The sequence below is a fragment of the Montipora capricornis genome, chromosome 6, assembly GCF_036669925.1.
Source record: "Montipora capricornis isolate CH-2021 chromosome 6, ASM3666992v2, whole genome shotgun sequence".
NCBI lineage: Eukaryota > Metazoa > Cnidaria > Anthozoa > Scleractinia > Acroporidae > Montipora > Montipora capricornis.
Genome location: NC_090888.1, coordinates 25,658,510 through 25,668,509, shown reverse-complemented (window position 1 = coordinate 25,668,509; position 10,000 = coordinate 25,658,510). Strand labels below are relative to the sequence as shown.

At 42.0% G+C, this 10,000-nt stretch overlaps 1 long non-coding RNA gene and 1 pseudogene across 1 annotated transcript in view; both read left to right on the top strand.

Annotated features, from left to right (window-relative positions):
• The window catches only part of LOC138050389 (uncharacterized), a 52,038-nt gene that overhangs the window by 4,922 nt on the left and 37,116 nt on the right, over positions 1-10,000 (top strand). The window lies entirely within an intron of this gene.
• On the top strand, positions 7,657-9,468 carry LOC138050388 (uncharacterized; annotated as a pseudogene).

Genomic DNA, 10,000 nt, shown 5'->3' with positions numbered 1-10,000 from the left:
ACCTTCACTTTCCGGAGTAATGCCTCAACGTAATACGTTGAAATATTTTTCGACTTTTCTTCGTTCCGACGGGATTGATGCTCGTTGCCGTCGTCAGCAACCGAGCCATTGCTCAGTGGAAGACGAAAGGTGCTATGTGTGTTGAAAATGAATGCGAACAGACATTTGCTAGACGATCTGTCAAGTTCCTCGGCCCATTAAAAAGGAAGGAAAAAAGGAGCACGCCGTGAGATTGCTGACATTGCCGTGGACAGTAACAACTATGTTGACCTAAAGGAAAGTACTGATCTTTTAGTTTGTTATCATTATTTCATCATAAGGTATACGGTATACTTGTAACGTATTTAAAAGCTAAAGGCGCTTAAGTGGGAGTGCAGGGATGGCGCAGTGGTGAGAGCAGTCGCCTCTCACCAATGTGGCCCGAGTTCGATTCCCAGACTCGGCGTCATATGTGGGTTGAGTTTGTTGGTTCCCTTCTCTACTTTGCACTGAGAGGTTTTCTCCGGGTACTCCGGTTTTCCCTCTCCTCAAAAACCAACATTTCACTTGCGTTCATTGTTAATTTCAGTTTACAGTGTCTCCAATAAGAGTGTTTTCACTCAAGTGATCAGTGGCCTTTCCACCAAAGCAAAAAAAAACGTTTGCATGATACTAGAGCTCAGTTAGTTGGGTACACCAACATGGCCGCCGTTCAATTGTTTTGAAACACTAATATGGCCGCCGTGACGTCATGTGAAAACACTCTATCAGTGCTCCAGCACTAGAACGACTAGACACTTAAATAAAGTTTCTTTCCTTTCCTTAAAATGTAAAAGATGGGGTTAAAACCACTCGATAGCTGTGTCAGTTACAAAGTTGAGAAATATCCAGATGTTTTCGGTATCACCTTGATGTAGTTGAACAGTGAAGCGTTTCTTTACGATAAACAAGAATTCATTCTTTCCTAGCTAAATGGCTATCCTCTGGTACTTCTTAGGCTTTTAACAACCTTGTAAAAAAGTTTAATAGAGCCGAAAACACCGGTTGGTGATTATTTTCACCTGACTCTTTTGCATCTATAAAATGCAAAAGGTTGAAAAGTTTTGGAAACAATCCTTGTTTTTGCTTATCGCAAACTGAGCCATTCGTAGCTGTTTACGTAGTTGAGGAGCCTGGTTTAGCCTGCCAATGATAACGCATGCTTTTTCGATAAAAATCAAACACGAATTCAATCATTATTTCCTAACAAGATCAGAAAGCAACTGATTGAAACAGAACTCCCATTTTGTAAGCAATTTATCCACGACTTCTTCAAAGTTCTCCTTTGATTTAGTGTGCATTCACTCCAAACACTTTTTGTGGCAGTGCACTTGATAAGTGCGCTACACACTATGTCACCGGGTTTTAAGAGTGAATGAGTGAGTGAATGTAAGTCCGTGGTGGCAAATAGGCCCGCAGCGCGTGCATAAATCACGAAAATAAACAGGTCTGTTGAAAGCGTGCTTGAATTTCAACAAACGAGCCCCAAAATCGACAAGAATATGTAACGCTGATGAATAACAAAGCAGCTTCTATTTCCAAAACTATAGAATTACATGGTGATCATCGCTAGAAATCGGGAACATTTTGAGGCCGCGCTCAATAAATCCTGCGGCAAATTGGCAGGGAAGCTTGTGCAAAAACAACAAAAGAATGAGTAACGCTGGAGAAATTTCGAGTAATATCTGGTTCATCAAGAAGGATACTGTAGAAAAATAACGTGGATACTTAGAATTTCATGTGTATATCTTACGGTTTTTATGAGCGATTTTGCACCCAAAAAACATACGGCGTAGAGTAATATTTCATTGAAAAACGAAAATCTCTTATTTAATAAACAGCAATTGCAGTTAAACTTATTGGGAGGCAAAAAATGTGCATGTGGACTTACTAAAACTACATATGGCACAAACTAAGCTTACGACTTTCAGCTTCGTCCGATTGACTTTGATGTGTATTTTTTGCATTTGAAAATAACGAAAAATCGCAATCAGAAAATCGTAGCCAGCCTTCCACGCAAAAATCACCAAATCAGCTTTCTTTGAATGGCGATATTTCTGCTTTCCTTGGCTCGATTTTGTTCCAAAACCCATAGTTTGAAAGTTAGGTTTCTGTAGTTTTACTATCATGCGACTTTTTTTTACAGCGGTTGTCCTACTAAACAATATTTCCCTTCATTTCGGTCTCATTTTTTGTGTCATCGGCGGAATATGAGCCCAAGGCTAAGCTTTCCGATCAGCGGTTACGATCATTTTTTGAAGGAGCTTCGAGATTTACACGAATTTTTATTAAGCATTCGTGTCATCTTTCCTATGTCTGAAAACCTTCCAAGTTAAAAGCAGTTAAATTCTCACTTAAAAACAAACTTTTCTGGCGATAAATCACTATATATCCCCATACCGTAACGTGGGCTCAAAATGTCCCTGATGTCTTGCAAAGTGAATTACCTCGTCTAGGGAAGTGAATTTTTGACTTTGCAGAAACAATGGTCAACATCGAGAGGTCGACGTTCGTGATCTTTGTGTTGAATTCGCACATTTCTTGTCGAACTTTGTAAGTAACTAAAACCCGATGTCTTGCCGTCATTTTGTCACAGATGTATTCTTTGCTTCTTGAGGTGGTAGTAACACGCAAGTTAACTTGATCAGAGGCGGCCGCTGAAATCGATGACACTTTCGATTTTGCGATTTATTTTTGCAGCCAAAATTGAACGTAGCAAAAATCTCCCAAAATGTTTTTCACTGATGTTAACTTTTTATATTCGCAGCGCGAAATTTATATCGTTTTCATGTCGCAAGAGATTTCATGTTGCTCTAATAACCTATTACGTCACAATAGTGGGCGAATTTTGTTAAGCAATAATTGGTGTTTCATATGGTACCATAACATTGCTGTTACGTGATACAGTGTTGTATTGACAACCCTTTTAATAAAGGTCCTTAAAAGCTTAAAAGTAGTGAAACTGGTTCCAGCCACCTTAACGGGCATGTAAACCCCAAAACTCTTTTTTTTCTGTTTACAGAGTTAATAAGAACACACTTCCAGCATACCGAAAATTGCTATTCTTACTTGCAAGCGAACGCCTTTTCATATAGGAAAACCTGTTCGAAGTTCGAAGCACCCGTCATTTTGATTGCAACATCTTTACTGTGACGTCACAGGTGGAACCTTTGCCGACAGAAAGTGTAAATCCTTTCTCCACGACCTTTCAGAAGTACACCTGCTAGCACTGTGTTGAAATACGTTTGGACTAAATTTGTTCAAGGTAAACGAGCCAATTTTGTAGAACCGACAAAACACTCGATTCTCTTTACCTTCGACTGCTTTGAGAGCCCCTACTTACAAGAAATGGGCTTTCAAAAAAGAGGGATTTGCTTCCAAGTACTGTACCCAGAAGCAACAATTGCGTGGAGTCCACAATGCGTAAACGGACAATGGAAAGCGAAGGGACGCAACCGATAGCCGACACATCCGGAAAAAAGCCACGAATTAGCAGATAGATAAATAGATGTTTTATCAAGCAGAGATTTGCAGTCGTAAGACTGAATTACACCAAGCTTTTACACATAATATACAATAGCCAAATGAATGATAAATACTGCAAAACTAAGATGTAACAACTACCCTTTTGCTAAGATATCTAAGAGCTGTGTTCAACATTGTAGTTAATAACACTATTCGATCAACGCTTGGTCTTGCACTTAGAGTGGATAAGTCTTCGAGTGTGTCTAAGATTATGCTACTACAGCATGAAATTCAGAAGGCCATGTAACCCGCTAACCCGTGGTTCTCGCTGTTTACAATATTATTGAAAAGACGTTCAGTTATTTCCTGCCGCCTCTTATACACTGTCTGAAGACCACCCTTCTCTAAAAAAAGTTGTTTGGTGGTATTTAACCCTGTGTATGATGACCCAAAGTCTGCAGGGAATCATTGCCACGAATCTTGTTGACCGCGCAGGATGGAAGCGCGACCCTCACATTCTTGCCAAGATAGCCCCAGCACCAACACACGAAACTTACTCTTTGTTAGCAGTATAGGTTGCTCAGTTATTCTTATTGCTGGTAACTGAGCCTTTTTACTGATCAAAAAAATGCAAACCTGCTACCGTGTTATTTACTTGTTTTGACACGACACCATTTTTGCAAAACCTCGCACTCAAATGACGACGGTCTCATGTTTTTCCCGCTAAAATGACGCTGGTTTGTTCGCGCTCACTGTTGTTCTATAAGAAAATCTCGTACTCGTAGTCGTTCTCGTCCTAGAATCTAAAGCTCTCTAACAGCGGAGCTCCGCGACCGCCGAAGGCGCGCCCGCGCGGAGCACCGTTGTTAAGAAAATATGGTAACCCATCGATGCGTAGCCTACCAAGCAGACTCTCTTAGGAATTCGTGACGCGTTCCTCTCCCACGAGCGTCTGCTGAAACGAGCCACACATTCCTTTCCCTTTGTTGAGAAACTGTCATCTGGAAATCACGTGCGGGTTACTTAGGACCCAATCAGCGCTGAGTGGATCTCCCCTGGGAGCGTCAATCTTTGGATGAATATTGAAAAGGACGAAGCCGTTGCAAATTATTCCTCAGAAACATTAATTTTGTTTCCTCGGTGGGTTCTGCATTTGCACTCTCGGGAGTCCAAATGTGAGTGCTTAGTAATGGCGTCGTTTCATCTACTATTTTCACTGCATAATTAATTAGCTTATTGCAAAACACGCCGTTATTCTATCACATTCCCCCGTTTCCGCCCGTGCTATAGCGTCAGTAATGCTTTGCGCCATTTCGAGTTTAAATCTGGTCTCTCCGCTTGGAGCGAGGTCTTTTCGTCCTGTACTCCACAATGACAGTCGTCTTTTGCATTACCTTCCGCTTGGTCAACCACCACGAGCCCGCCGTTTCCATGGCGGATCAACTTAATGCTCTTCCTGACCCTCCGGCTCCTGCTAAAGCGCAACAAGTCGCAAAGCCGGCATAAAATCTTCCTCAAGAGTTGGAACCCATAGCTGAGCCTACCGCGGCGCCTGCCGCCCCAGTAGAGGTAGCTTTATTCTTGTTTCTGCTTCGCTTTTAATAGGAGTTAGTCTTGCTACGTTTGTCGGAGATTTTTTCTGCTTAGCCCTGTTAGCGTTTTGTCTTCGGTCGCGTAATTTTTATACGGATTTCGGTGTTGTTTTGGTGCGCGATACAAACATTCTGTTAGCACGTGTCCGTTTATTGTCCACGCTTTGTTGAACTTTTTCACAAGGAATGTTAACGCCTCGTGCGTTGTTGTCTACCTGCTTACTGCCCCTCGTTTTCCCTAGTTCCAAATTTTTCCCTCGGTATATTGGGTTTCGCCTTGGTATCTGTTCATTTTAGGATTTAAGGAAATCCTTAGTTTCTGGCATGATTAATGTGGGAGGGTCTAGTGCCGGACAGAGTAAGGAAAGCCTTGTGTGTCATGTCTCCGGCGTTATAATTTAGTTTGGAGCAGCTCGCTAGTTCCCTTTTTGGCGATGGTATTTATGACATGTGTGTGCTTAAATATTATGGGTTTCAACTGGTGAAGTCAGTTTTGCGTGTGTTTTAATTTGGTATTCCACCAGTGAAGGAGTTTGGTACAATATTCGTAATTTGGTACAACGCTAGATTTTCTAAACTGGCGGAGGCAGCCCGTGGCATAGATCTTACAAGTTGCACATGATTTATGGATTTCCGCTGGTGAGGGCAGTATTGCGTTCAGTTCAAATCCGTATCCCACCAGTGGAGAGTTTTATGGAGCGTTTGTTTGTTTGTTATACCGCTAGTTTTTACTGGCGAAGGCATATCCTCGGTAGACGTTGCAATCAGTGTACTTATGACTTAAGAATTTCCGCCAGTTGAGACAGTTTTGCGCGGTCTATGTATAGCTTCATTTGTATGGTTGCGCTTTTTTCAGTGTTACGCTTTGCCGCGGGTTGCGGCAATATTATGGCGTAGGATGTTATTGTTTTCTTGCACTGTTTGTTTTATTATGCTCTCCTTCGGTGGGGAATGTTTGGTATGCCACCAGCTAGTGACTTTTTAGGTTAATTATTTTTTGAGAACGTTGGGGCATGTCACTGGTGAAGACAATAGCCTCAAGTGTGTTTTCCTTTTCATGATAGGCTGCCGATCGCATTAGAGTATTAGAGGGAAAGGTCATTTTTTTGGAACGCCTTAGTCGGAAAGGTACCTCCACCTCCCATGCCTGTTCGTCCTGGGTCCGCAATGCGCAGGCCAGCCCCCTACCCTGGCCGTGCCCAGGTTCAGTGCTTCAGGTGCTTAAGATGGGGACATATCGCTTGGGCGTGCCGTGCTCCACCAGCGGGGCGACAGTTTGGTCGCGGTCGTGTTGGACAATAGTCTCTTATGGTTCAGTTTACAATAAATTTTTGTTGTCGCATTAGTTTCTTTAACGTTTTCTTTTTCACCCTATTTTACTCACTTTCTTCGTTGACCTTGGGGGGGCCTGCTCTGTGTCTCAATTTCGGACCTAGTTCGGAGCTCGGGGTCAACGAAGGGGTGGTTCCCCTGCTTTTGGTTTATTTCCGCGTTTTTATTTATTTTTTATTTTTTTAATCAAATTTCTTCCTTTTCTTTATAAGGTCCTGTTTCAATTTATTCCAAAATTAGTGCTCTTGCTCCTCCTTCCGGTGATATCCCCGTGTGTAGTATAAGGCAGGGGACCTCCCCTTTCGTTTGCCCCCTTCCTTCGTTAGCCTTATACTGCCTCCTTGCATTGTGTTTCGCCAGCCTCCCCCCCCCCCCCTTTTTTTTGGTTTGGAGTTCCGTTTAGTATTCTCACTGCATAATTAATTAGCTCATTGCAAAACACGCCGTTATTCCATCACATTCCCCCGTTTCCGCCCGTGCTATAGCGTCAGTAATGCTTTGCGCCATTTCGAGTTTTAATTTGGTCTCTTCGCTTGGAGCGTGGTCTTTTCGTCCTGTACTCCACAAAGACAGTCGTCTTTTGCGACCCACCCGCCTCCCCTGGTGGAGGTTGACCAAGCCCCGACATCCTCTTATCCTCGTTGCATGCCTACTGCCTCATCAGTCGCGGACTCTTCCATAACTTAATCTTATGCGATGAGGTAATGAGTATGCAGTGAGGATATGGTACTAGTAAAATTGAAGACTCCGTGGAAATATATAAATACAAATACAAATATTTAGTACTGCGAGTGTATTTGAAATGCACGAGAACCATCACCTTAAAGCGTACATGAATGCAACTAGGACAGTAGCGAAAAGAAAGCTTGAAAAAAATCGGTTACGTTCAAGCTTGAAATTTTCAGGCTGCTTTTTGGCGATGATCGTCTCTAAAAATTGATTCAATGTTTTTGTGTTGCGAACCGATCGTTCGTACCCAGTGTTTCTTCGATTTTAAAAAGGGTCTTAAGTGCACTTCCAGAATCTGGAAGTCCGTTGTGACTGGTCTACGTAAATTCGGGCTCGTTTCCGCAGACCCTCGTGCACGTGGGAGGGGAACGCGTGACGAATTCCTAAGAGCGTCTGCGTGGGAGGCTAATCGATGCGAGAAATCTTGGTTTTATAGCCAAGGCGTCATCGACCATAATCGTGGATCGTGACAGGATGCCAAAAGCTAAACTTGCTTCTCAAAGGTGAAGGAAAAGAAAGTTTCATGGGAATAGATTTACAAATAGTAAGAATTACAATAACAGAGGCCTTGTGGATGGAGAAAGCAGTTCTCCTTTGCTTGAAGATGAAATCAGTTCGTCGAATACTCGAGTTGACGATGAAGCAAAAGAATGTTTGTCTGCATCTTACCGAAAGCTAAATATCGAAGAAAAGAAGATCGAAGAAAAGAAACCAGTAGATAAATCGGAGAAAACATCTACTTCTAGCAGTGATCCAACGATTACAGGGTTCAGACTCTTTGACATGGAAGTATTGTGCAATGTGTTCTCGCTATTGAGGTGTCATGAATGTGGTGAGTCGAGTCTTTTGTTTATGGAAGATGAAATTTATAGAAAGGGCTGTGCCTCAAGTTTGCGTTTACTGTGTGAGAACTGTGGCTGGATTTACTCCTTTTACACCTCAAAACAACAAGGGAAGAGCTTCGAGGTGAACAGGCGCATTGTTTATAGCATGAGAACCCTTGGAAAGGGGCACACTGGTGCTAAAAAATTTTGTAGTTTGATGAATATGCCCCCACCACCAGCTCCAAACAATTATGCGAAGATTTCGAAGGTGATTACCACTTATTTGCAGTCAATTGCAAAGGAAAGTATGAGCAAAGCAGCTGAGGAAATAAGAATTCTAAAGGGGCAAAATGACCCTCCTGTAACTGAACCTGTTGACTGTGGTGTTTCTTTTGATGGCACATGGCAGAAACGAGGGTTTTCATCAAGGAATGGATGTGTTACTGCCATCTCTATTGATACAGGAAAGGTGCTTGATGTTGAAGCCCTTAGCCAAGCATGTAAGCAGTGTGAGCTACATGAGCATTTAGACAAGAACAGTGAGGAATATCGGAGATGGCAGGCAGACCATACCACCTGCAAAGCCATTTTTAAAGGTTCTGTACCAGCCATGGAACCAGAAGGTGTCAACCGTATATTTAGGCGTTCTGTGGAACTGCATAACTTGCGTTATACAGAATATTACGGAGATGGTGATAGCAAAAGTTTTAGTAGAGTAAAGGATGTGTACCAAGCTTCAGGAATTACAGTTGAAAAGAAAGAGTGCATTGGCCATGTGCAAAAAAAGGGTGGGCACAACACTTCGCAAGTTGAAGCGCGAAAACCCAGGACTGGGAGGGAGGGGCAAACTAACTGATTCAACAATTGACAAGCTCCAGAATTATTATGGTATTGCCATTCGTGCCAACGTGGGGATCTTGACAGGGATGAAAAAAGCAATCCATGCCAGTTTTATGCATTGTGCCTCCAGCGAGTCCCGCCCATTGCATGACCACTGCCCCATTGGCAGCGCAAGTTGGTGCAAGTACCAACGAGATAAAGCCAACAGGACAAGTCTCTATAAGCATGGTCCTGGACTTCCCTTGGAAGTTATTGCCAAACTGAAACCAGAGTATGTTAGACTAAGTGAAAACAGCTTACTGGAAAAATGTTTGCATGGAAAAACTCAAAACCAGAATGAGGCTTTGAATGGTATGGTCTGGCAGCGCGTCCCTAAGGAAGTGTATGTTGGCCGCGAGATTCTTGAAATGGGCTTGTATGATGCTGTTGCTCACTTCAATATTGGCTGTTCTGTTGTGTTGAAGATTTTTGATGCTCTTGGCATTCCTCCAGGAAGGTTTACTGAAACTAGTTGCAAACAGGAAGATCAAGCACGTGTTCACCTATCTCAGAGGAAAAGCCTTGACAACACAAAGAAGAGAAGAAAAGTGCTCAGAGGCTTAAAAAAGAGAAAAGATGACAAAAGAAAGGAGGCAGAGGGTGTGAACTATGCCTCTGGGTATTTTTAGACATTTTAAGCAATTCATTCCTTTCTAGAAATCTTGTGAAAGGAAAAGATCAACTTTAAAAGCCTTTTTCTCAAAATTAAGAATTGAACTGAAACTGTAACATTGATATATTTTTGGGAATTTAACATATTTGTCTCATTTTTTTAGTGAAAATAGTGAATATAGTTCTGCATACAATGAACTAAAATTAGCCAATTTGGTCCATATGGCTCTTGATATCAAAATGTTCATTTTGAAATTTTCACATATTTTATATTCTCTTATAATTAAAATTATGGTGTTTCTTAGACTCGTGCAGTATGATAGTTTTTTTTAGTTCCTTGCATTATATTGCCTTTAAACATTATTCCCTGAAAATTTTAATGAATTTTGTTGAAAACTTTTGGAGTTAGAGCTGTTATAGCAAGGACACCCTCCAGCAGGTTCAGCCCCACCCTCTTGGTTACCATAGCAACATAATTGGTAAACAATTATCAAAATAGACTTGTCTCGTGGTCTGTATTCAAAGTGTGCAGGTTGCATTTTGTTGAAA